Consider the following 23229-nt stretch of genomic DNA (forward strand, 5'->3'; position numbering starts at 1 on the left):
AAATCACTTTCATCGCTGTTTTAATAGAGGTGAATTGAAGGACCTTTCACTCAGGGCATGAAAACAATGTGAAGCAGGAGTTCCTGCAGCCTATTCCAGCCTTGATTTTTTCCTCTCTGGATAGCATTAAGAATTCTCTATTTCTCACCAGCAAAAAGCCTGATTTAGGACAAAGGATTGAACAAGACCTCAGTTTGTTAAAGTATCTTTTCATACAGATTGGAGTCGAGGGAGTTTCTGCAGCTCTTATAAGTAATGGTGACAAAAGCAACCACTTTTCTGGTTACACATTGTAGCAGGTAGTCTGCTGCAGCTCCCAAAGTTGTCACAAAGCCTTTTCATGTGGAAACGCTGTCCACAAAGACAATTCTGGCCCTGTTTAAATGGACTGGACTTAATAAAATAAAATAAAATGGACTGGAATTAATAAAAAACATAAATGTTGAGCATTCCATCTGAGCACCTCCCCCGAAAGGCATGCTGGCTCGTTGGTCTAGGCGTATGATTCTCGCTTTGGGTGCGAGAGGTCCCTGGTTCAAATCCCGGACGAGCCCTGGTTTTACATTGAACAAGAAGTTGACCTCTCTGTGGAACAAGTGGTTCTGACAAGGGTGCTTGGTTCATGAGAGGTCAAGAAAGGTTCCAACTCCAGTTGAGTCCATAATTCTCTGTCCAGCTGCACCACTGTGACATGGCTGATCATTCCTTGTGAAAACAAAGCCATGTTTCCAAGGCTCACCACTTTACATGTGAATTCCTTTTCAACAAAACCATCTTAAAACATGAGGAGGCCAGGCAGATGTAATACACCAGGGGCAAATCAACAAATAAAGTTCTTCTTAGTTATGATTGATGATATACTGCTGCAACTCCTGCAGGAATTACAAACCCTGCTTGTGAGATTTGCTGTCATCCACGACACTTGTACTCTAGCCCTGTTCGACTTGAGTGTAAAGGGCACAACCATACAGACGTTGCGAAGAAAGCCTGGGTGACTTGAACTTTCCCCCCACTTAATTTGCTCTGCAACCCTATGTGTTGAGTATTACCTGCAGACATTTGCTGAAAAACATTGAAAATATACAGTTACCAGCCAACAGCCATCCTGTACTCCCACAGTCTGGCTCGTTGGTCTAGGGGTATGATTCTCGCTTAGGGTGCGAGAGGTCCCGGGTTCAAATCCCGGACGAGCCCTGATTTAAAAGTGACCACTCTGAGCGGAACATCACAGTGACTTTTCTCTGTGAGATCCTGGTTGAACCCCGATTTTACAGTGACCACTCTCCGTGGAACATCACACACTGCAACCTTGGACAGATGTATCTGATTAGCCTGGTGGTTAATGAGAGGTTTCAGGTTCCAAATCAGAACATAAGTCCCTGTCAACCAGATCTTGTCTTTAAGCAAATCCTTGTTTCCCAGACTCATGCACATCAGGTTCATTCTGCTTCTACAAAAACATCTTGAGACGTAAACAGTACAGTTCTTGAGATAGTGCACAGAGATGATAAAAGGCTCTTTGTGGAATTGCTCACAAATCACTTTCATCGCTGTTTTAATAGAGGTGAATTGAAGGACCTTTCACTCAGGGCATGAAAACAATGTGAAGCAGGAGTTCCTGCAGCCTATTCCAGCCTTGATTTTTTCCTCTCTGGATAGCATTAAGAATTCTCTATTTCTCACCAGCAAAAAGCCTGATTTAGGACAAAGGATTGAACAAGACCTCAGTTTGTTAAAGTATCTTTTCATACAGATTGGAGTCGAGGGAGTTTCTGCAGCTCTTATAAGTAATGGTGACAAAAGCAACCACTTTTCTGGTTACACATTGTAGCAGGTAGTCTGCTGCAGCTCCCAAAGTTGTCGCAAAGCCTTTTCATGTGGAAACGCTGTCCACAAAGACAATTCTGGCCCTGTTTAAATGGACTGGAATTAATAAAAAACATAAATGTGTTCTGAAGAACTACTAGAAACCTTGATCCTTTGTTCCCCATAATGTCTTGAGGAATGATGTCAGGAGTTGAGCATTCCGTCTGAGCACCTCCACTGAAAGGCATGCTGGCTCGTTGGTCTAGGCGTATGATTCTCGCTTTGGGTGCGAGAGGTCCCGGGTTCAAATCCCGGACGAGCCCTGGTTTTACATTGAACATGAAGTTGACCTCTCTGTGGAACAAGTGGTTCTGACAAGGGTGCTTGGTTCATGAGAGGTCAAGAAAGGTTCCAACTCCAGTTGAGTCCATAATTCTCTGTCCAGCTGCACCACTGTGACATGGCTGATCATTCCTTGTGAAAACAAAGCCATGTTTCCAAGGCTCACCACTTTACATGTGAATTCCTTTTCAACAAAACCATCTTAAAACATGAGGAGGCCAGGCAGATGTAATACACCAGGGGCAAATCAACAAATAAAGTTCTTCTTAGTTATGATTGATGATATACTGCTGCAACTCCTGCAGGAATTACAAACCCTGCTTGTGAGATTTGCTGTCATCCACGACACTTGTACTCTAGCCCTGTTCGACTTGAGTGTAAAGGGCACAACCATACAGACGTTGCGAAGAAAGCCTGGGTGACTTGAACTTTCCCCCCACTTAATTTGCTCTGCAACCCTATGTGTTGAGTATTACCTGCAGACATTTGCTGAAAAACATTGAAAATATACAGTTACCAGCCAACAGCCATCCCGTACTCCCACAGTCTGGCTCGTTGGTCTAGGGGTATGATTCTCGCTTAGGGTGCGAGAGGTCCCGGGTTCAAATCCCGGACGAGCCCTGATTTAAAAGTGACCACTCTGAGCGGAACATCACAGTGACTTTTCTCTGTGAGATCCTGGTTGAACCCCGATTTTACAGTGACCACTCTCCGTGGAACATCACACACTGCAACCTTGGACAGATGTATCTGATTAGCCTGGTGGTTAATGAGAGGTTTCAGGTTCCAAATCAGAACATAAGTCCCTGTCAACCAGATCTTGTCTTTAAGCAAATCCTTGTTTCCCAGACTCATGCACATCAGGTTCATTCTGCTTCTACAAAAACATCTTGAGACGTAAACAGTACAGTTCTTGAGATAGTGCACAGAGATGATAAAAGGCTCTTTGTGGAATTGCTCACAAATCACTTTCATCGCTGTTTTAATAGAGGTGAATTGAAGGACCTTTCACTCAGGGCATGAAAACAATGTGAAGCAGGAGTTCCTGCAGCCTATTCCAGCCTTGATTTTTTCCTCTCTGGATAGCATTAAGAATTCTCTATTTCTCACCAGCAAAAAGCCTGATTTAGGACAAAGGATTGAACAAGACCTCAGTTTGTTAAAGTATCTTTTCATACAGATTGGAGTCGAGGGAGTTTCTGCAGCTCTTATAAGTAATGGTGACAAAAGCAACCACTTTTCTGGTTACACATTGTAGCAGGTAGTCTGCTGCAGCTCCCAAAGTTGTCGCAAAGCCTTTTCATGTGGAAACGCTGTCCACAAAGACAATTCTGGCCCTGTTTAAATGGACTGGAATTAATAAAAAACATAAATGTGTTCTGAAGAACTACTAGAAACCTTGATCCTTTGTTCCCCATAATGTCTTGAGGAATGATGTCAGGAGTTGAGCATTCCGTCTGAGCACCTCCACCGAAAGGCATGCTGGCTCGTTGGTCTAGGCGTATGATTCTCGCTTTGGGTGCGAGAGGTCCCTGGTTCAAATCCCGGACGAGCCCTGGTTTTACATTGAACAAGAAGTTGACCTCTCTGTGGAACAAGTGGTTCTGACAAGGGTGCTTGGTTCATGAGAGGTCAAGAAAGGTTCCAACTCCAGTTGAGTCCATAATTCTCTGTCCAGCTGCACCACTGTGACATGGCTGATCATTCCTTGTGAAAACAAAGCCATGTTTCCAAGGCTCACCACTTTACATGTGAATTCCTTTTCAACAAAACCATCTTAAAACATGAGGAGGCCAGGCAGATGTAATACACCAGGGGCAAATCAACAAATAAAGTTCTTCTTAGTTATGATTGATGATATACTGCTGCAACTCCTGCAGGAATTACAAACCCTGCTTGTGAGATTTGCTGTCATCCACGACACTTGTACTCTAGCCCTGTTCGACTTGAGTGTAAAGGGCACAACCATACAGACGTTGCGAAGAAAGCCTGGGTGACTTGAACTTTCCCCCCACTTAATTTGCTCTGCAACCCTATGTGTTGAGTATTACCTGCAGACATTTGCTGAAAAACATTGAAAATATACAGTTACCAGCCAACAGCCATCCTGTACTCCCACAGTCTGGCTCGTTGGTCTAGGGGTATGATTCTCGCTTAGGGTGCGAGAGGTCCCGGGTTCAAATCCCGGACGAGCCCTGATTTAAAAGTGACCACTCTGAGCGGAACATCACAGTGACTTTTCTCTGTGAGATCCTGGTTGAACCCCGATTTTACAGTGACCACTCTCCGTGGAACATCACACACTGCAACCTTGGACAGATGTATCTGATTAGCCTGGTGGTTAATGAGAGGTTTCAGGTTCCAAATCAGAACATAAGTCCCTGTCAACCAGATCTTGTCTTTAAGCAAATCCTTGTTTCCCAGACTCATGCACATCAGGTTCATTCTGCTTCTACAAAAACATCTTGAGACGTAAACAGTACAGTTCTTGAGATAGTGCACAGAGATGATAAAAGGCTCTTTGTGGAATTGCTCACAAATCACTTTCATCGCTGTTTTAATAGAGGTGAATTGAAGGACCTTTCACTCAGGGCATGAAAACAATGTGAAGCAGGAGTTCCTGCAGCCTATTCCAGCCTTGATTTTTTCCTCTCTGGATAGCATTAAGAATTCTCTATTTCTCACCAGCAAAAAGCCTGATTTAGGACAAAGGATTGAACAAGACCTCAGTTTGTTAAAGTATCTTTTCATACAGATTGGAGTCGAGGGAGTTTCTGCAGCTCTTATAAGTAATGGTGACAAAAGCAACCACTTTTCTGGTTACACATTGTAGCAGGTAGTCTGCTGCAGCTCCCAAAGTTGTCGCAAAGCCTTTTCATGTGGAAACGCTGTCCACAAAGACAATTCTGGCCCTGTTTAAATGGACTGGAATTAATAAAAAACATAAATGTGTTCTGAAGAACTACTAGAAACCTTGATCCTTTGTTCCCCATAATGTCTTGAGGAATGATGTCAGGAGTTGAGCATTCCGTCTGAGCACCTCCACTGAAAGGCATGCTGGCTCGTTGGTCTAGGCGTATGATTCTCGCTTTGGGTGCGAGAGGTCCCGGGTTCAAATCCCGGACGAGCCCTGGTTTTACATTGAACATGAAGTTGACCTCTCTGTGGAACAAGTGGTTCTGACAAGGGTGCTTGGTTCATGAGAGGTCAAGAAAGGTTCCAACTCCAGTTGAGTCCATAATTCTCTGTCCAGCTGCACCACTGTGACATGGCTGATCATTCCTTGTGAAAACAAAGCCATGTTTCCAAGGCTCACCACTTTACATGTGAATTCCTTTTCAACAAAACCATCTTAAAACATGAGGAGGCCAGGCAGATGTAATACACCAGGGGCAAATCAACAAATAAAGTTCTTCTTAGTTATGATTGATGATATACTGCTGCAACTCCTGCAGGAATTACAAACCCTGCTTGTGAGATTTGCTGTCATCCACGACACTTGTACTCTAGCCCTGTTCGACTTGAGTGTAAAGGGCACAACCATACAGACGTTGCGAAGAAAGCCTGGGTGACTTGAACTTTCCCCCCACTTAATTTGCTCTGCAACCCTATGTGTTGAGTATTACCTGCAGACATTTGCTGAAAAACATTGAAAATATACAGTTACCAGCCAACAGCCATCCCGTACTCCCACAGTCTGGCTCGTTGGTCTAGGGGTATGATTCTCGCTTAGGGTGCGAGAGGTCCCGGGTTCAAATCCCGGACGAGCCCTGATTTAAAAGTGACCACTCTGAGCGGAACATCACAGTGACTTTTCTCTGTGAGATCCTGGTTGAACCCCGATTTTACAGTGACCACTCTCCGTGGAACATCACACACTGCAACCTTGGACAGATGTATCTGATTAGCCTGGTGGTTAATGAGAGGTTTCAGGTTCCAAATCAGAACATAAGTCCCTGTCAACCAGATCTTGTCTTTAAGCAAATCCTTGTTTCCCAGACTCATGCACATCAGGTTCATTCTGCTTCTACAAAAACATCTTGAGACGTAAACAGTACAGTTCTTGAGATAGTGCACAGAGATGATAAAAGGCTCTTTGTGGAATTGCTCACAAATCACTTTCATCGCTGTTTTAATAGAGGTGAATTGAAGGACCTTTCACTCAGGGCATGAAAACAATGTGAAGCAGGAGTTCCTGCAGCCTATTCCAGCCTTGATTTTTTCCTCTCTGGATAGCATTAAGAATTCTCTATTTCTCACCAGCAAAAAGCCTGATTTAGGACAAAGGATTGAACAAGACCTCAGTTTGTTAAAGTATCTTTTCATACAGATTGGAGTCGAGGGAGTTTCTGCAGCTCTTATAAGTAATGGTGACAAAAGCAACCACTTTTCTGGTTACACATTGTAGCAGGTAGTCTGCTGCAGCTCCCAAAGTTGTCGCAAAGCCTTTTCATGTGGAAACGCTGTCCACAAAGACAATTCTGGCCCTGTTTAAATGGACTGGAATTAATAAAAAACATAAATGTGTTCTGAAGAACTACTAGAAACCTTGATCCTTTGTTCCCCATAATGTCTTGAGGAATGATGTCAGGAGTTGAGCATTCCGTCTGAGCACCTCCACCGAAAGGCATGCTGGCTCGTTGGTCTAGGCTTATGATTCTCGCTTTGGGTGCGAGAGGTCCCGGGTTCAAATCCCGGACGAGCCCTGGTTTTACATTGAACATGAAGTTGACCTCTCTGTGGAACAAGTGGTTCTGACAAGGGTGCTTGGTTCATGAGAGGTCAAGAAAGGTTCCAACTCCAGTTGAGTCCATAATTCTCTGTCCAGCTGCACCACTGTGACATGGCTGATCATTCCTTGTGAAAACAAAGCCATGTTTCCAAGGCTCACCACTTTACATGTGAATTCCTTTTCAACAAAACCATCTTAAAACATGAGGAGGCCAGGCAGATGTAATACACCAGGGGCAAATCAACAAATAAAGTTCTTCTTAGTTATGATTGATGATATACTGCTGCAACTCCTGCAGGAATTACAAACCCTGCTTGTGAGATTTGCTGTCATCCACGACACTTGTACTCTAGCCCTGTTCGACTTGAGTGTAAAGGGCACAACCATACAGACGTTGCGAAGAAAGCCTGGGTGACTTGAACTTTCCCCCCACTTAATTTGCTCTGCAACCCTATGTGTTGAGTATTACCTGCAGACATTTGCTGAAAAACATTGAAAATATACAGTTACCAGCCAACAGCCATCCCGTACTCCCACAGTCTGGCTCGTTGGTCTAGGGGTATGATTCTCGCTTAGGGTGCGAGAGGTCCCGGGTTCAAATCCCGGACGAGCCCTGATTTAAAAGTGACCACTCTGAGCGGAACATCACAGTGACTTTTCTCAGTGAGATCCTGGTTGAACCCCGATTTTACAGTGACCACTCTCCGTGGAACATCACACACTGCAACCTTGGACAGATGTATCTGATTAGCCTGGTGGTTAATGAGAGGTTTCAGGTTCCAAATCAGAACATAAGTCCCTGTCAACCAGATCTTGTCTTTAAGCAAATCCTTGTTTCCCAGACTCATGCACATCAGGTTCATTCTGCTTCTACAAAAACATCTTGAGACGTAAACAGTACAGTTCTTGAGATAGTGCACAGAGATGATAAAAGGCTCTTTGTGGAATTGCTCACAAATCACTTTCATCGCTGTTTTAATAGAGGTGAATTGAAGGACCTTTCACTCAGGGCATGAAAACAATGTGAAGCAGGAGTTCCTGCAGCCTATTCCAGCCTTGATTTTTTCCTCTCTGGATAGCATTAAGAATTCTCTATTTCTCACCAGCAAAAAGCCTGATTTAGGACAAAGGATTGAACAAGACCTCAGTTTGTTAAAGTATCTTTTCATACAGATTGGAGTCGAGGGAGTTTCTGCAGCTCTTATAAGTAATGGTGACAAAAGCAACCACTTTTCTGGTTACACATTGTAGCAGGTAGTCTGCTGCAGCTCCCAAAGTTGTCACAAAGCCTTTTCATGTGGAAACGCTGTCCACAAAGACAATTCTGGCCCTGTTTAAATGGACTGGAATTAATAAAAAACATAAATGTGTTCTGAAGAACTACTAGAAACCTTGATCCTTTGTTCCCCATAATGTCTTGAGGAATGATGTCAGGAGTTGAGCATTCCGTCTGAGCACCTCCACCGAAAGGCATGCTGGCTCGTTGGTCTAGGCGTATGATTCTCGCTTTGGGTGCGAGAGGTCCCGGGTTCAAATCCCGGACGAGCCCTGGTTTTACATTGAACAAGAAGTTGACCTCTCTGTGGAACAAGTGGTTCTGACAAGGGTGCTTGGTTCATGAGAGGTCAAGAAAGGTTCCAACTCCAGTTGAGTCCATAATTCTCTGTCCAGCTGCACCACTGTGACATGGCTGATCATTCCTTGTGAAAACAAAGCCATGTTTCCAAGGCTCACCACTTTACATGTGAATTCCTTTTCAACAAAACCATCTTAAAACATGAGGAGGCCAGGCAGATGTAATACACCAGGGGCAAATCAACAAATAAAGTTCTTCTTAGTTATGATTGATGATATACTGCTGCAACTCCTGCAGGAATTACAAACCCTGCTTGTGAGATTTGCTGTCATCCACGACACTTGTACTCTAGCCCTGTTCGACTTGAGTGTAAAGGGCACAACCATACAGACGTTGCGAAGAAAGCCTGGGTGACTTGAACTTTCCCCCCACTTAATTTGCTCTGCAACCCTATGTGTTGAGTATTACCTGCAGACATTTGCTGAAAAACATTGAAAATATACAGTTACCAGCCAACAGCCATCCCGTACTCCCACAGTCTGGCTCGTTGGTCTAGGGGTATGATTCTCGCTTAGGGTGCAAGAGGTCCCGGGTTCAAATCCTGGACGAGCCCTGATTTAAAAGTGACCACTCTGAGCGGAACATCACAGTGACTTTTCTCAGTGAGATCCTGGTTGAACCCCGATTTTACAGTGACCACTCTCCGTGGAACATCACACACTGCAACCTTGGACAGATGTATCTGATTAGCCTGGTGGTTAATGAGAGGTTTCAGGTTCCAAATCAGAACATAAGTCCCTGTCAACCAGATCTTGTCTTTAAGCAAATCCTTGTTTCCCAGACTCATGCACATCAGGTTCATTCTGCTTCTACAAAAACATCTTGAGACGTAAACAGTACAGTTCTTGAGATAGTGCACAGAGATGATAAAAGGCTCTTTGTGGAATTGCTCACAAATCACTTTCATCGCTGTTTTAATAGAGGTGAATTGAAGGACCTTTCACTCAGGGCATGAAAACAATGTGAAGCAGGAGTTCCTGCAGCCTATTCCAGCCTTGATTTTTTCCTCTCTGGATAGCATTAAGAATTCTCTATTTCTCACCAGCAAAAAGCCTGATTTAGGACAAAGGATTGAACAAGACCTCAGTTTGTTAAAGTATCTTTTCATACAGATTGGAGTCGAGGGAGTTTCTGCAGCTCTTATAAGTAATGGTGACAAAAGCAACCACTTTTCTGGTTACACATTGTAGCAGGTAGTCTGCTGCAGCTCCCAAAGTTGTCGCAAAGCCTTTTCATGTGGAAACGCTGTCCACAAAGACAATTCTGGCCCTGTTTAAATGGACTGGAATTAATAAAAAACATAAATGTGTTCTGAAGAACTACTAGAAACCTTGATCCTTTGTTCCCCATAATGTCTTGAGGAATGATGTCAGGAGTTGAGCATTCCGTCTGAGCACCTCCACCGAAAGGCATGCTGGCTCGTTGGTCTAGGCGTATGATTCTCGCTTTGGGTGCGAGAGGTCCCGGGTTCAAATCCCGGACGAGCCCTAGTTTTACATTGAACAAGAAGTTGACCTCTCTGTGGAACAAGTGGTTCTGACAAGGGTGCTTGGTTCATGAGAGGTCAAGAAAGGTTCCAACTCCAGTTGAGTCCATAATTCTCTGTCCAGCTGCACCACTGTGACATGGCTGATCATTCCTTGTGAAAACAAAGCCATGTTTCCAAGGCTCACCACTTTACATGTGAATTCCTTTTCAACAAAACCATCTTAAAACATGAGGAGGCCAGGCAGATGTAATACACCAGGGGCAAATCAACAAATAAAGTTCTTCTTAGTTATGATTGATGATATACTGCTGCAACTCCTGCAGGAATTACAAACCCTGCTTGTGAGATTTGCTGTCATCCACGACACTTGTACTCTAGCCCTGTTCGACTTGAGTGTAAAGGGCACAACCATACAGACGTTGCGAAGAAAGCCTGGGTGACTTGAACTTTCCCCCCACTTAATTTGCTCTGCAACCCTATGTGTTGAGTATTACCTGCAGACATTTGCTGAAAAACATTGAAAATATACAGTTACCAGCCAACGGCCGTCCCGTACTCCCACAGTCTGGCTCGTTGGTCTAGGGGTATGATTCTCGCTTAGGGTGCAAGAGGTCCCGGGTTCAAATCCTGGACGAGCCCTGATTTAAAAGTGACCACTCTGAGCGGAACATCACAGTGACTTTTCTCAGTGAGATCCTGGTTGAACCCCGATTTTACAGTGACCACTCTCCGTGGAACATCACACACTGCAACCTTGGACAGATGTATCTGATTAGCCTGGTGGTTAATGAGAGGTTTCAGGTTCCAAATCAGAACATAAGTCCCTGTCAACCAGATCTTGTCTTTAAGCAAATCCTTGTTTCCCAGACTCATGCACATCAGGTTCATTCTGCTTCTACAAAAACATCTTGAGACGTAAACAGTACAGTTCTTGAGATAGTGCACAGAGATGATAAAAGGCTCTTTGTGGAATTGCTCACAAATCACTTTCATCGCTGTTTTAATAGAGGTGAATTGAAGGACCTTTCACTCAGGGCATGAAAACAATGTGAAGCAGGAGTTCCTGCAGCCTATTCCAGCCTTGATTTTTTCCTCTCTGGATAGCATTAAGAATTCTCTATTTCTCACCAGCAAAAAGCCTGATTTAGGACAAAGGATTGAACAAGACCTCAGTTTGTTAAAGTATCTTTTCATACAGATTGGAGTCGAGGGAGTTTCTGCAGCTCTTATAAGTAATGGTGACAAAAGCAACCACTTTTCTGGTTACACATTGTAGCAGGTAGTCTGCTGCAGCTCCCAAAGTTGTCGCAAAGCCTTTTCATGTGGAAACGCTGTCCACAAAGACAATTCTGGCCCTGTTTAAATGGACTGGAATTAATAAAAAACATAAATGTGTTCTGAAGAACTACTAGAAACCTTGATCCTTTGTTCCCCATAATGTCTTGAGGAATGATGTCAGGAGTTGAGCATTCCGTCTGAGCACCTCCACCGAAAGGCATGCTGGCTCGTTGGTCTAGGCGTATGATTCTCGCTTTGGGTGCGAGAGGTCCCGGGTTCAAATCCCGGACGAGCCCTGGTTTTACATTGAACAAGAAGTTGACCTCTCTGTGGAACAAGTGGTTCTGACAAGGGTGCTTGGTTCATGAGAGGTCAAGAAAGGTTCCAACTCCAGTTGAGTCCATAATTCTCTGTCCAGCTGCACCACTGTGACATGGCTGATCATTCCTTGTGAAAACAAAGCCATGTTTCCAAGGCTCACCACTTTACATGTGAATTCCTTTTCAACAAAACCATCTTAAAACATGAGGAGGCCAGGCAGATGTAATACACCAGGGGCAAATCAACAAATAAAGTTCTTCTTAGTTATGATTGATGATATACTGCTGCAACTCCTGCAGGAATTACAAACCCTGCTTGTGAGATTTGCTGTCATCCACGACACTTGTACTCTAGCCCTGTTCGACTTGAGTGTAAAGGGCACAACCATACAGACGTTGCGAAGAAAGCCTGGGTGACTTGAACTTTCCCCCCACTTAATTTGCTCTGCAACCCTATGTGTTGAGTATTACCTGCAGACATTTGCTGAAAAACATTGAAAATATACAGTTACCAGCCAACGGCCGTCCCGTACTCCCACAGTCTGGCTCGTTGGTCTAGGGGTATGATTCTCGCTTAGGGTGCAAGAGGTCCCGGGTTCAAATCCTGGACGAGCCCTGATTTAAAAGTGACCACTCTGAGCGGAACATCACAGTGACTTTTCTCAGTGAGATCCTGGTTGAACCCCGATTTTACAGTGACCACTCTCCGTGGAACATCACACACTGCAACCTTGGACAGATGTATCTGATTAGCCTGGTGGTTAATGAGAGGTTTCAGGTTCCAAATCAGAACATAAGTCCCTGTCAACCAGATCTTGTCTTTAAGCAAATCCTTGTTTCCCAGACTCATGCACATCAGGTTCATTCTGCTTCTACAAAAACATCTTGAGACGTAAACAGTACAGTTCTTGAGATAGTGCACAGAGATGATAAAAGGCTCTTTGTGGAATTGCTCACAAATCACTTTCATCGCTGTTTTAATAGAGGTGAATTGAAGGACCTTTCACTCAGGGCATGAAAACAATGTGAAGCAGGAGTTCCTGCAGCCTATTCCAGCCTTGATTTTTTCCTCTCTGGATAGCATTAAGAATTCTCTATTTCTCACCAGCAAAAAGCCTGATTTAGGACAAAGGATTGAACAAGACCTCAGTTTGTTAAAGTATCTTTTCATACAGATTGGAGTCGAGGGAGTTTCTGCAGCTCTTATAAGTAATGGTGACAAAAGCAACCACTTTTCTGGTTACACATTGTAGCAGGTAGTCTGCTGCAGCTCCCAAAGTTGTCGCAAAGCCTTTTCATGTGGAAACGCTGTCCACAAAGACAATTCTGGCCCTGTTTAAATGGACTGGAATTAATAAAAAACATAAATGTGTTCTGAAGAACTACTAGAAACCTTGATCCTTTGTTCCCCATAATGTCTTGAGGAATGATGTCAGGAGTTGAGCATTCCGTCTGAGCACCTCCACCGAAAGGCATGCTGGCTCGTTGGTCTAGGCGTATGATTCTCGCTTTGGGTGCGAGAGGTCCCGGGTTCAAATCCCGGACGAGCCCTGGTTTTACATTGAACAAGAAGTTGACCTCTCTGTGGAACAAGTGGTTCTGACAAGGGTGCTTGGTTCATGAGAGGTCAAGAAAGGTTCCAACTCCAGTTGAGTCCATAATTCTCTGTCCAGCTGCACCACTGTGACATGGCTGATCATTCCTTGTGAAAACAAAGCCATGTTTCCAAGGCTCACCACTTTACATGTGAATTCCTTTTCAACAAAACCATCTTAAAACATGAGGAGGCCAGGCAGATGTAATACACCAGGGGCAAATCAACAAATAAAGTTCTTCTTAGTTATGATTGATGATATACTGCTGCAACTCCTGCAGGAATTACAAACCCTGCTTGTGAGATTTGCTGTCATCCACGACACTTGTACTCTAGCCCTGTTCGACTTGAGTGTAAAGGGCACAACCATACAGACGTTGCGAAGAAAGCCTGGGTGACTTGAACTTTCCCCCCACTTAATTTGCTCTGCAACCCTATGTGTTGAGTATTACCTGCAGACATTTGCTGAAAAACATTGAAAATATACAGTTACCAGCCAACAGCCGTCCCGTACTCCCACAGTCTGGCTCGTTGGTCTAGGGGTATGATTCTCGCTTAGGGTGCGAGAGGTCCCGGGTTCAAATCCCGGACGAGCCCTGATTTAAAAGTGACCACTCTGAGCGGAACATCACAGTGACTTTTCTCAGTGAGATCCTGGTTGAACCCCGATTTTACAGTGACCACTCTCCGTGGAACATCACACACTGCAACCTTGGACAGATGTATCTGATTAGCCTGGTGGTTAATGAGAGGTTTCAGGTTCCAAATCAGAACATAAGTCCCTGTCAACCAGATCTTGTCTTTAAGCAAATCCTTGTTTCCCAGACTCATGCACATCAGGTTCATTCTGCTTCTACAAAAACATCTTGAGACGTAAACAGTACAGTTCTTGAGATAGTGCACAGAGATGATAAAAGGCTCTTTGTGGAATTGCTCACAAATCACTTTCATCGCTGTTTTAATAGAGGTGAATTGAAGGACCTTTCACTCAGGGCATGAAAACAATGTGAAGCAGGAGTTCCTGCAGCCTATTCCAGCCTTGATTTTTTCCTCTCTGGATAGCATTAAGAATTCTCTATTTCTCACCAGCAAAAAGCCTGATTTAGGACAAAGGATTGAACAAGACCTCAGTTTGTTAAAGTATCTTTTCATACGGATTGGAGTCGAGGGAGTTTCTGCAGCTCTTATAAGTAATGGTGACAAAAGCAACCACTTTTCTGGTTACACATTGTAGCAGGTAGTCTGCTGCAGCTCCCAAAGTTGTCGCAAAGCCTTTTCATGTGGAAACGCTGTCCACAAAGACAATTCTGGCCCTGTTTAAATGGACTGGAATTAATAAAAAACATAAATGTGTTCTGAAGAACTACTAGAAACCTTGATCCTTTGTTCCCCATAATGTCTTGAGGAATGATGTCAGGAGTTGAGCATTCCGTCTGAGCACCTCCACCGAAAGGCATGCTGGCTCGTTGGTCTAGGCGTATGATTCTCGCTTTGGGTGCGAGAGGTCCCGGGTTCAAATCCCGGACGAGCCCTGGTTTTACATTGAACAAGAAGTTGACCTCTCTGTGGAACAAGTGGTTCTGACAAGGGTGCTTGGTTCATGAGAGGTCAAGAAAGGTTCCAACTCCAGTTGAGTCCATAATTCTCTGTCCAGCTGCACCACTGTGACATGGCTGATCATTCCTTGTGAAAACAAAGCCATGTTTCCAAGGCTCACCACTTTACATGTGAATTCCTTTTCAACAAAACCATCTTAAAACATGAGGAGGCCAGGCAGATGTAATACACCAGGGGCAAATCAACAAATAAAGTTCTTCTTAGTTATGATTGATGATATACTGCTGCAACTCCTGCAGGAATTACAAACCCTGCTTGTGAGATTTGCTGTCATCCACGACACTTGTACTCTAGCCCTGTTCGACTTGAGTGTAAAGGGCACAACCATACAGACGTTGCGAAGAAAGCCTGGGTGACTTGAACTTTCCCCCCACTTAATTTGCTCTGCAACCCTATGTGTTGAGTATTACCTGCAGACATTTGCTGAAAAACATTGAAAATATACAGTTACCAGCCAACAGCCATCCCGTACTCCCACAGTCTGGCTCGTTGGTCTAGGGGTATGATTCTCGCTTAGGGTGCGAGAGGTCCCGGGTTCAAATCCTGGACGAGCCCTGATTTAAAAGTGACCACTCTGAGCGGAACATCACAGTGACTTTTCTCAGTGAGATCCTGGTTGAACCCCGATTTTACAGTGACCACTCTCCGTGGAACATCACACACTGCAACCTTGGACAGATGTATCTGATTAGCCTGGTGGTTAATGAGAGGTTTCAGGTTCCAAATCAGAACATAAGTCCCTGTCAACCAGATCTTGTCTTTAAGCAAATCCTTGTTTCCCAGACTCATGCACATCAGGTTCATTCTGCTTCTACAAAAACATCTTGAGACGTAAACAGTACAGTTCTTGAGATAGTGCACAGAGATGATAAAAGGCTCTTTGTGGAATTGCTCACAAATCACTTTCATCGCTGTTTTAATAGAGGTGAATTGAAGGACCTTTCACTCAGGGCATGAAAACAATGTGAAGCAGGAGTTCCTGCAGCCTATTCCAGCCTTGATTTTTTCCTCTCTGGATAGCATTAAGAATTCTCTATTTCTCACCAGCAAAAAGCCTGATTTAGGACAAAGGATTGAACAAGACCTCAGTTTGTTAAAGTATCTTTTCATACAGATTGGAGTCGAGGGAGTTTCTGCAGCTCTTATAAGTAATGGTGACAAAAGCAACCACTTTTCTGGTTACACATTGTAGCAGGTAGTCTGCTGCAGCTCCCAAAGTTGTCGCAAAGCCTTTTCATGTGGAAACGCTGTCCACAAAGACAATTCTGGCCCTGTTTAAATGGACTGGACTTAATAAAATAAAATAAAATGGACTGGAATTAATAAAAAACATAAATGTTGAGCATTCCATCTGAGCACCTCCCCCGAAAGGCATGCTGGCTCGTTGGTCTAGGCGTATGATTCTCGCTTTGGGTGCGAGAGGTCCCGGGTTCAAATCCCGGACGAGCCCTGGTTTTACATTGAACAAGAAGTTGACCTCTCTGTGGAACAAGTGGTTCTGACAAGGGTGCTTGGTTCATGAGAGGTCAAGAAAGGTTCCAACTCCAGTTGAGTCCATAATTCTCTGTCCAGCTGCACCACTGTGACATGGCTGATCATTCCTTGTGAAAACAAAGCCATGTTTCCAAGGCTCACCACTTTACATGTGAATTCCTTTTCAACAAAACCATCTTAAAACATGAGGAGGCCAGGCAGATGTAATACACCAGGGGCAAATCAACAAATAAAGTTCTTCTTAGTTATGATTGATGATATACTGCTGCAACTCCTGCAGGAATTACAAACCCTGCTTGTGAGATTTGCTGTCATCCACGACACTTGTACTCTAGCCCTGTTCGACTTGAGTGTAAAGGGCACAACCATACAGACGTTGCGAAGAAAGCCTGGGTGACTTGAACTTTCCCCCCACTTAATTTGCTCTGCAACCCTATGTGTTGAGTATTACCTGCAGACATTTGCTGAAAAACATTGAAAATATACAGTTACCAGCCAACAGCCATCCTGTACTCCCACAGTCTGGCTCGTTGGTCTAGGGGTATGATTCTCGCTTAGGGTGCGAGAGGTCCCGGGTTCAAATCCCGGACGAGCCCTGATTTAAAAGTGACCACTCTGAGCGGAACATCACAGTGACTTTTCTCTGTGAGATCCTGGTTGAACCCCGATTTTACAGTGACCACTCTCCGTGGAACATCACACACTGCAACCTTGGACAGATGTATCTGATTAGCCTGGTGGTTAATGAGAGGTTTCAGGTTCCAAATCAGAACATAAGTCCCTGTCAACCAGATCTTGTCTTTAAGCAAATCCTTGTTTCCCAGACTCATGCACATCAGGTTCATTCTGCTTCTACAAAAACATCTTGAGACGTAAACAGTACAGTTCTTGAGATAGTGCACAGAGATGATAAAAGGCTCTTTGTGGAATTGCTCACAAATCACTTTCATCGCTGTTTTAATAGAGGTGAATTGAAGGACCTTTCACTCAGGGCATGAAAACAATGTGAAGCAGGAGTTCCTGCAGCCTATTCCAGCCTTGATTTTTTCCTCTCTGGATAGCATTAAGAATTCTCTTTTTCTCACCAGCAAAAAGCCTGATTTAGGACAAAGGATTGAACAAGACCTCAGTTTGTTAAAGTATCTTTTCATACAGATTGGAGTTGAGGGAGTTTCTGCAGCTCTTATAAGTAATGGTGACAAAAGCAACCACTTTTCTGGTTACACATTGTAGCAGGTAGTCTGCTGCAGCTCCCAAAGTTGTCGCAAAGCCTTTTCATGTGGAAACGCTGTCCACAAAGACAATTCTGGCCCTGTTTAAATGGACTGGAATTAATAAAAAACATAAATGTGTTCTGAAGAACTACTAGAAACCTTGATCCTTTGTTCCCCATAATGTCTTGAGGAATGATGTCAGGAGTTGAGCATTCCGTCTGAGCACCTCCACCGAAAGGCATGCTGGCTCGTTCGTCTAGGCGTATGATTCTCGCTTTGGGTGCGAGAGGTCCCGGGTTCAAATCCCGGACGAGCCCTGGTTTTACATTGAACAAGAAGTTGACCTCTCTGTGGAACAAGTGGTTCTGACAAGGGTGCTTGGTTCATGAGAGGTCAAGAAAGGTTCCAACTCCAGTTGAGTCCATAATTCTCTGTCCAGCTGCACCACTGTGACATGGCTGATCATTCCTTGTGAAAACAAAGCCATGTTTCCAAGGCTCACCACTTTACATGTGAATTCCTTTTCAACAAAACCATCTTAAAACATGAGGAGGCCAGGCAGATGTAATACACCAGGGGCAAATCAACAAATAAAGTTCTTCTTAGTTATGATTGATGATATACTGCTGCAACTCCTGCAGGAATTACAAACCCTGCTTGTGAGATTTGCTGTCATCCACGACACTTGTACTCTAGCCCTGTTCGACTTGAGTGTAAAGGGCACAACCATACAGACGTTGCGAAGAAAGCCTGGGTGACTTGAACTTTCCCCCCACTTAATTTGCTCTGCAACCCTATGTGTTGAGTATTACCTGCAGACATTTGCTGAAAAACATTGAAAATATACAGTTACCAGCCAACAGCCATCCCGTACTCCCACAGTCTGGCTCGTTGGTCTAGGGGTATGATTCTCGCTTAGGGTGCGAGAGGTCCCGGGTTCAAATCCCGGACGAGCCCTGATTTAAAAGTGACCACTCTGAGCGGAACATCACAGTGACTTTTCTCAGTGAGATCCTGGTTGAACCCCGATTTTACAGTGACCACTCTCCGTGGAACATCACACACTGCAACCTTGGACAGATGTATCTGATTAGCCTGGTGGTTAATGAGAGGTTTCAGGTTCCAAATCAGAACATAAGTCCCTGTCACCCAGATCTTGTCTTTAAGCAAATCCTTGTTTCCCAGACTCATGCACATCAGGTTCATTCTGCTTCTACAAAAACATCTTGAGACGTAAACAGTACAGTTCTTGAGATAGTGCACAGAGATGATAAAAGGCTCTTTGTGGAATTGCTCACAAATCACTTTCATCGCTGTTTTAATAGAGGTGAATTGAAGGACCTTTCACTCAGGGCATGAAAACAATGTGAAGCAGGAGTTCCTGCAGCCTATTCCAGCCTTGATTTTTTCCTCTCTGGATAGCATTAAGAATTCTCTATTTCTCACCAGCAAAAAGCCTGATTTAGGACAAAGGATTGAACAAGACCTCAGTTTGTTAAAGTATCTTTTCATACAGATTGGAGTCGAGGGAGTTTCTGCAGCTCTTATAAGTAATGGTGACAAAAGCAACCACTTTTCTGGTTACACATTGTAGCAGGTAGTCTGCTGCAGCTCCCAAAGTTGTCGCAAAGCCTTTTCATGTGGAAACACTGTCCACAAAGACAATTCTGGCCCTGTTTAAATGGACTGGACTTAATAAAATAAAATAAAATGGACTGGAATTAATAAAAAACATAAATGTTGAGCATTCCATCTGAGCACCTCCCCCGAAAGGCATGCTGGCTCGTTGGTCTAGGCGTATGATTCTCGCTTTGGGTGCGAGAGGTCCCTGGTTCAAATCCCGGACGAGCCCTGGTTTTACATTGAACAAGAAGTTGACCTCTCTGTGGAATAAGTGGTTCTGACAAGGGTGCTTGGTTCATGAGAGGTCAAGAAAGGTTCCAACTCCAGTTGAGTCCATAATTCTCTGTCCAGCTGCACCACTGTGACATGGCTGATCATTCCTTGTGAAAACAAAGCCATGTTTCCAAGGCTCACCACTTTACATGTGAATTCCTTTTCAACAAAACCATCTTAAAACATGAGGAGGCCAGGCAGATGTAATACACCAGGGGCAAATCAACAAATAAAGTTCTTCTTAGTTATGATTGATGATATACTGCTGCAACTCCTGCAGGAATTACAAACCCTGCTTGTGAGATTTGCTGTCATCCACGACACTTGTACTCTAGCCCTGTTCGACTTGAGTGTAAAGGGCACAACCATACAGACGTTGCGAAGAAAGCCTGGGTGACTTGAACTTTCCCCCCACTTAATTTGCTCTGCAACCCTATGTGTTGAGTATTACCTGCAGACATTTGCTGAAAAACATTGAAAATATACAGTTACCAGCCAACAGCCATCCTGTACTCCCACAGTCTGGCTCGTTGGTCTAGGGGTATGATTCTCGCTTAGGGTGCGAGAGGTCCCGGGTTCAAATCCCGGACGAGCCCTGATTTAAAAGTGACCACTCTGAGCGGAACATCACAGTGTCTTTTCTCTGTGAGATCCTGGTTGAACCCCGATTTTACAGTGACCACTCTCCGTGGAACATCACACACTGCAACCTTGGACAGATGTATCTGATTAGCCTGGTGGTTAATGAGAGGTTTCAGGTTCCAAATCAGAACATAAGTCCCTGTCAACCAGATCTTGTCTTTAAGCAAATCCTTGTTTCCCAGACTCATGCACATCAGGTTCATTCTGCTTCTACAAAAACATCTTGAGACGTAAACAGTACAGTTCTTGAGATAGTGCACAGAGATGATAAAAGGCTCTTTGTGGAATTGCTCACAAATCACTTTCATCGCTGTTTTAATAGAGGTGAATTGAAGGACCTTTCACTCAGGGCATGAAAACAATGTGAAGCAGGAGTTCCTGCAGCCTATTCCAGCCTTGATTTTTTCCTCTCTGGATAGCATTAAGAATTCTCTATTTCTCACCAGCAAAAAGCCTGATTTAGGACAAAGGATTGAACAAGACCTCAGTTTGTTAAAGTATCTTTTCATACAGATTGGAGTCGAGGGAGTTTCTGCAGCTCTTATAAGTAATGGTGACAAAAGCAACCACTTTTCTGGTTACACATTGTAGCAGGTAGTCTGCTGCAGCTCCCAAAGTTGTCGCAAAGCCTTTTCATGTGGAAACGCTGTCCACAAAGACAATTCTGGCCCTGTTTAAATGGACTGGAATTAATAAAAAACATAAATGTGTTCTGAAGAACTACTAGAAACCTTGATCCTTTGTTCCCCATAATGTCTTGAGGAATGATGTCAGGAGTTGAGCATTCCGTCTGAGCACCTCCACCGAAAGGCATGCTGGCTCGTTGGTCTAGGCGTATGATTCTCGCTTTGGGTGCGAGAGGTCCCGGGTTCAAATCCCGGACGAGCCCTGGTTTTACATTGAACAAGAAGTTGACCTCTCTGTGGAACAAGTGGTTCTGACAAGGGTGCTTGGTTCATGAGAGGTCAAGAAAGGTTCCAACTCCAGTTGAGTCCATAATTCTCTGTCCAGCTGCACCACTGTGACATGGCTGATCATTCCTTGTGAAAACAAAGCCATGTTTCCAAGGCTCACCACTTTACATGTGAATTCCTTTTCAACAAAACCATCTTAAAACATGAGGAGGCCAGGCAGATGTAATACACCAGGGGCAAATCAACAAATAAAGTTCTTCTTAGTTATGATTGATGATATACTGCTGCAACTCCTGCAGGAATTACAAACCCTGCTTGTGAGATTTGCTGTCATCCACGACACTTGTACTCTAGCCCTGTTCGACTTGAGTGTAAAGGGCACAACCATACAGACGTTGCGAAGAAAGCCTGGGTGACTTGAACTTTCCCCCCACTTAATTTGCTCTGCAACCCTATGTGTTGAGTATTACCTGCAGACATTTGCTGAAAAACATTGAAAATATACAGTTACCAGCCAACAGCCATCCCGTACTCGCTTTGGGTGCGTGAGGTCCCGCGTTCAAATCCCGGACGAGCCCTGATTTAAAAGTGACCACTCTGAGCGGAACATCACAGTGACTTTTCTCAGTGAGATCCTGGTTGAACCCCGATTTTACAGTGACCACTCTCCGTGGAACATCACACACTGCAACCTTGGACAGATGTATCTGATTAGCCTGGTGGTTAATGAGAGGTTTCAGGTTCCAAATCAGAACATAAGTCCCTGTCAACCAGATCTTGTCTTTAAGCAAATCCTTGTTTCCCAGACTCATGCACATCAGGTTCATTCTGCTTCTACAAAAACATCTTGAGACGTAAACAGTACAGTTCTTGAGATAGTGCACAGAGATGATAAAAGGCTCTTTGTGGAATTGCTCACAAATCACTTTCATCGCTGTTTTAATAGAGGTGAATTGAAGGACCTTTCACTCAGGGCATGAAAACAATGTGAAGCAGGAGTTCCTGCAGCCTATTCCAGCCTTGATTTTTTCCTCTCTGGATAGCATTAAGAATTCTCTATTTCTCACCAGCAAAAAGCCTGATTTAGGACAAAGGATTGAACAAGACCTCAGTTTGTTAAAGTATCTTTTCATACAGATTGGAGTCGAGGGAGTTTCTGCAGCTCTTATAAGTAATGGTGACAAAAGCAACCACTTTTCTGGTTACACATTGTAGCAGGTAGTCTGCTGCAGCTCCCAAAGTTGTCGCAAAGCTTTTTCATGTGGAAACGCTGTCCACAAAGACAATTCTGGCCCTGTTTAAATGGACTGGACTTAATAAAATAAAATAAAATGGACTGGAATTAATAAAAAACATAAATGTTGAGCATTCCATCTGAGCACCTCCCCCGAAAGGCATGCTGGCTCGTTGGTCTAGGCGTATGATTCTCGCTTTGGGTGCGAGAGGTCCCGGGTTCAAATCCCGGACGAGCCCTGGTTTTACATTGAACAAGAAGTTGACCTCTCTGTGGAACAAGTGGTTCTGACAAGGGTGCTTGGTTCATGAGAGGTCAAGAAAGGTTCCAACTCCAGTTGAGTCCATAATTCTCTGTCCAGCTGCACCACTGTGACATGGCTGATCATTCCTTGTGAAAACAAAGCCATGTTTCCAAGGCTCACCACTTTACATGTTAATTCCTTTTCAACAAAACCATCTTAAAACATGAGGAGGCCAGGCAGATGTAATACACCACGGGCAAATCAACAAATAAAGTTCTTCTTAGTTATGATTGATGATATACTGCTGCAACTCCTGCAGGAATTACAAACCCTGCTTGTGAGATTTGCTGTCATCCACGACACTTGTACTCTAGCCCTGTTCGACTTGAGTGTAAAGGGCACAACCATACAGACGTTGCGAAGAAAGCCTGGGTGACTTGAACTTTCCCCCCACTTAATTTGCTCTGCAACCCTATGTGTTGAGTATTACCTGCAGACATTTGCTGAAAAACATTGAAAATATACAGTTACCAGCCAACAGCCATCCCGTACTCCCACAGTCTGGCTCGTTGGTCTAGGGGTATGATTCTCGCTTAGGGTGCGAGAGGTCCCGGGTTCAAATCCCGGACAAACCCTGATTTAAAAGTGACCACTCTGAGCGGAACATCACAGTGACTTTTCTCAGTGAGATCCTGGTTGAACCCCGATTTTACAGTGACCACTCTCCGTGGAACATCACACACTGCAACCTTGGACAGATGTATCTGATTAGCCTGG

At 44.1% G+C, this 23229-nt stretch overlaps 25 non-coding genes across 25 annotated transcripts; all 25 read left to right on the plus strand.

Annotated features, from left to right (window-relative positions):
* Nucleotides 1–1122: 1122 nt before the first annotated feature.
* trnap-agg (transfer RNA proline (anticodon AGG)) lies at nucleotides 1123–1194 on the plus strand. The gene has a single exon. It is a non-coding gene; the product is annotated as a tRNA-Pro (tRNA).
* Nucleotides 1195–2057: 863 nt separating this feature from the next.
* trnap-ugg (transfer RNA proline (anticodon UGG)) lies at nucleotides 2058–2129 on the plus strand. Its single transcript has one exon. It is a non-coding gene; the product is annotated as a tRNA-Pro (tRNA).
* A 568-nt stretch (nucleotides 2130–2697) lies between these two features.
* Nucleotides 2698–2769, plus strand: trnap-agg (transfer RNA proline (anticodon AGG)). The gene has a single exon. It is a non-coding gene; the product is annotated as a tRNA-Pro (tRNA).
* Nucleotides 2770–4272: 1503 nt separating this feature from the next.
* Nucleotides 4273–4344, plus strand: trnap-agg (transfer RNA proline (anticodon AGG)). Its single transcript has one exon. It is a non-coding gene; the product is annotated as a tRNA-Pro (tRNA).
* Nucleotides 4345–5207: 863 nt separating this feature from the next.
* On the plus strand, nucleotides 5208–5279 carry trnap-ugg (transfer RNA proline (anticodon UGG)). Its single transcript has one exon. It is a non-coding gene; the product is annotated as a tRNA-Pro (tRNA).
* Nucleotides 5280–5847: 568 nt separating this feature from the next.
* On the plus strand, nucleotides 5848–5919 carry trnap-agg (transfer RNA proline (anticodon AGG)). Its single transcript has one exon. It is a non-coding gene; the product is annotated as a tRNA-Pro (tRNA).
* An 863-nt stretch (nucleotides 5920–6782) lies between these two features.
* On the plus strand, nucleotides 6783–6854 carry trnap-ugg (transfer RNA proline (anticodon UGG)). Its single transcript has one exon. It is a non-coding gene; the product is annotated as a tRNA-Pro (tRNA).
* A 568-nt stretch (nucleotides 6855–7422) lies between these two features.
* trnap-agg (transfer RNA proline (anticodon AGG)) lies at nucleotides 7423–7494 on the plus strand. The gene has a single exon. It is a non-coding gene; the product is annotated as a tRNA-Pro (tRNA).
* An 863-nt stretch (nucleotides 7495–8357) lies between these two features.
* trnap-ugg (transfer RNA proline (anticodon UGG)) lies at nucleotides 8358–8429 on the plus strand. Its single transcript has one exon. It is a non-coding gene; the product is annotated as a tRNA-Pro (tRNA).
* Nucleotides 8430–8997: 568 nt separating this feature from the next.
* trnap-agg (transfer RNA proline (anticodon AGG)) lies at nucleotides 8998–9069 on the plus strand. Its single transcript has one exon. It is a non-coding gene; the product is annotated as a tRNA-Pro (tRNA).
* An 863-nt stretch (nucleotides 9070–9932) lies between these two features.
* On the plus strand, nucleotides 9933–10004 carry trnap-ugg (transfer RNA proline (anticodon UGG)). The gene has a single exon. It is a non-coding gene; the product is annotated as a tRNA-Pro (tRNA).
* A 568-nt stretch (nucleotides 10005–10572) lies between these two features.
* Nucleotides 10573–10644, plus strand: trnap-agg (transfer RNA proline (anticodon AGG)). The gene has a single exon. It is a non-coding gene; the product is annotated as a tRNA-Pro (tRNA).
* Nucleotides 10645–11507: 863 nt separating this feature from the next.
* trnap-ugg (transfer RNA proline (anticodon UGG)) lies at nucleotides 11508–11579 on the plus strand. The gene has a single exon. It is a non-coding gene; the product is annotated as a tRNA-Pro (tRNA).
* Nucleotides 11580–12147: 568 nt separating this feature from the next.
* Nucleotides 12148–12219, plus strand: trnap-agg (transfer RNA proline (anticodon AGG)). Its single transcript has one exon. It is a non-coding gene; the product is annotated as a tRNA-Pro (tRNA).
* Nucleotides 12220–13082: 863 nt separating this feature from the next.
* On the plus strand, nucleotides 13083–13154 carry trnap-ugg (transfer RNA proline (anticodon UGG)). The gene has a single exon. It is a non-coding gene; the product is annotated as a tRNA-Pro (tRNA).
* Nucleotides 13155–13722: 568 nt separating this feature from the next.
* Nucleotides 13723–13794, plus strand: trnap-agg (transfer RNA proline (anticodon AGG)). The gene has a single exon. It is a non-coding gene; the product is annotated as a tRNA-Pro (tRNA).
* Nucleotides 13795–14657: 863 nt separating this feature from the next.
* On the plus strand, nucleotides 14658–14729 carry trnap-ugg (transfer RNA proline (anticodon UGG)). Its single transcript has one exon. It is a non-coding gene; the product is annotated as a tRNA-Pro (tRNA).
* A 568-nt stretch (nucleotides 14730–15297) lies between these two features.
* On the plus strand, nucleotides 15298–15369 carry trnap-agg (transfer RNA proline (anticodon AGG)). The gene has a single exon. It is a non-coding gene; the product is annotated as a tRNA-Pro (tRNA).
* Nucleotides 15370–16192: 823 nt separating this feature from the next.
* trnap-ugg (transfer RNA proline (anticodon UGG)) lies at nucleotides 16193–16264 on the plus strand. Its single transcript has one exon. It is a non-coding gene; the product is annotated as a tRNA-Pro (tRNA).
* A 568-nt stretch (nucleotides 16265–16832) lies between these two features.
* Nucleotides 16833–16904, plus strand: trnap-agg (transfer RNA proline (anticodon AGG)). The gene has a single exon. It is a non-coding gene; the product is annotated as a tRNA-Pro (tRNA).
* A 1503-nt stretch (nucleotides 16905–18407) lies between these two features.
* trnap-agg (transfer RNA proline (anticodon AGG)) lies at nucleotides 18408–18479 on the plus strand. Its single transcript has one exon. It is a non-coding gene; the product is annotated as a tRNA-Pro (tRNA).
* A 1463-nt stretch (nucleotides 18480–19942) lies between these two features.
* On the plus strand, nucleotides 19943–20014 carry trnap-agg (transfer RNA proline (anticodon AGG)). Its single transcript has one exon. It is a non-coding gene; the product is annotated as a tRNA-Pro (tRNA).
* Nucleotides 20015–20877: 863 nt separating this feature from the next.
* On the plus strand, nucleotides 20878–20949 carry trnap-ugg (transfer RNA proline (anticodon UGG)). The gene has a single exon. It is a non-coding gene; the product is annotated as a tRNA-Pro (tRNA).
* A 1426-nt stretch (nucleotides 20950–22375) lies between these two features.
* On the plus strand, nucleotides 22376–22447 carry trnap-ugg (transfer RNA proline (anticodon UGG)). Its single transcript has one exon. It is a non-coding gene; the product is annotated as a tRNA-Pro (tRNA).
* A 568-nt stretch (nucleotides 22448–23015) lies between these two features.
* Nucleotides 23016–23087, plus strand: trnap-agg (transfer RNA proline (anticodon AGG)). The gene has a single exon. It is a non-coding gene; the product is annotated as a tRNA-Pro (tRNA).
* The last annotated feature ends 142 nt before the right edge of the window (nucleotides 23088–23229 follow it).

The sequence above is a fragment of the Clarias gariepinus genome, chromosome 14 (genome assembly GCF_024256425.1).
Source record: "Clarias gariepinus isolate MV-2021 ecotype Netherlands chromosome 14, CGAR_prim_01v2, whole genome shotgun sequence".
NCBI lineage: Eukaryota > Metazoa > Chordata > Actinopteri > Siluriformes > Clariidae > Clarias > Clarias gariepinus.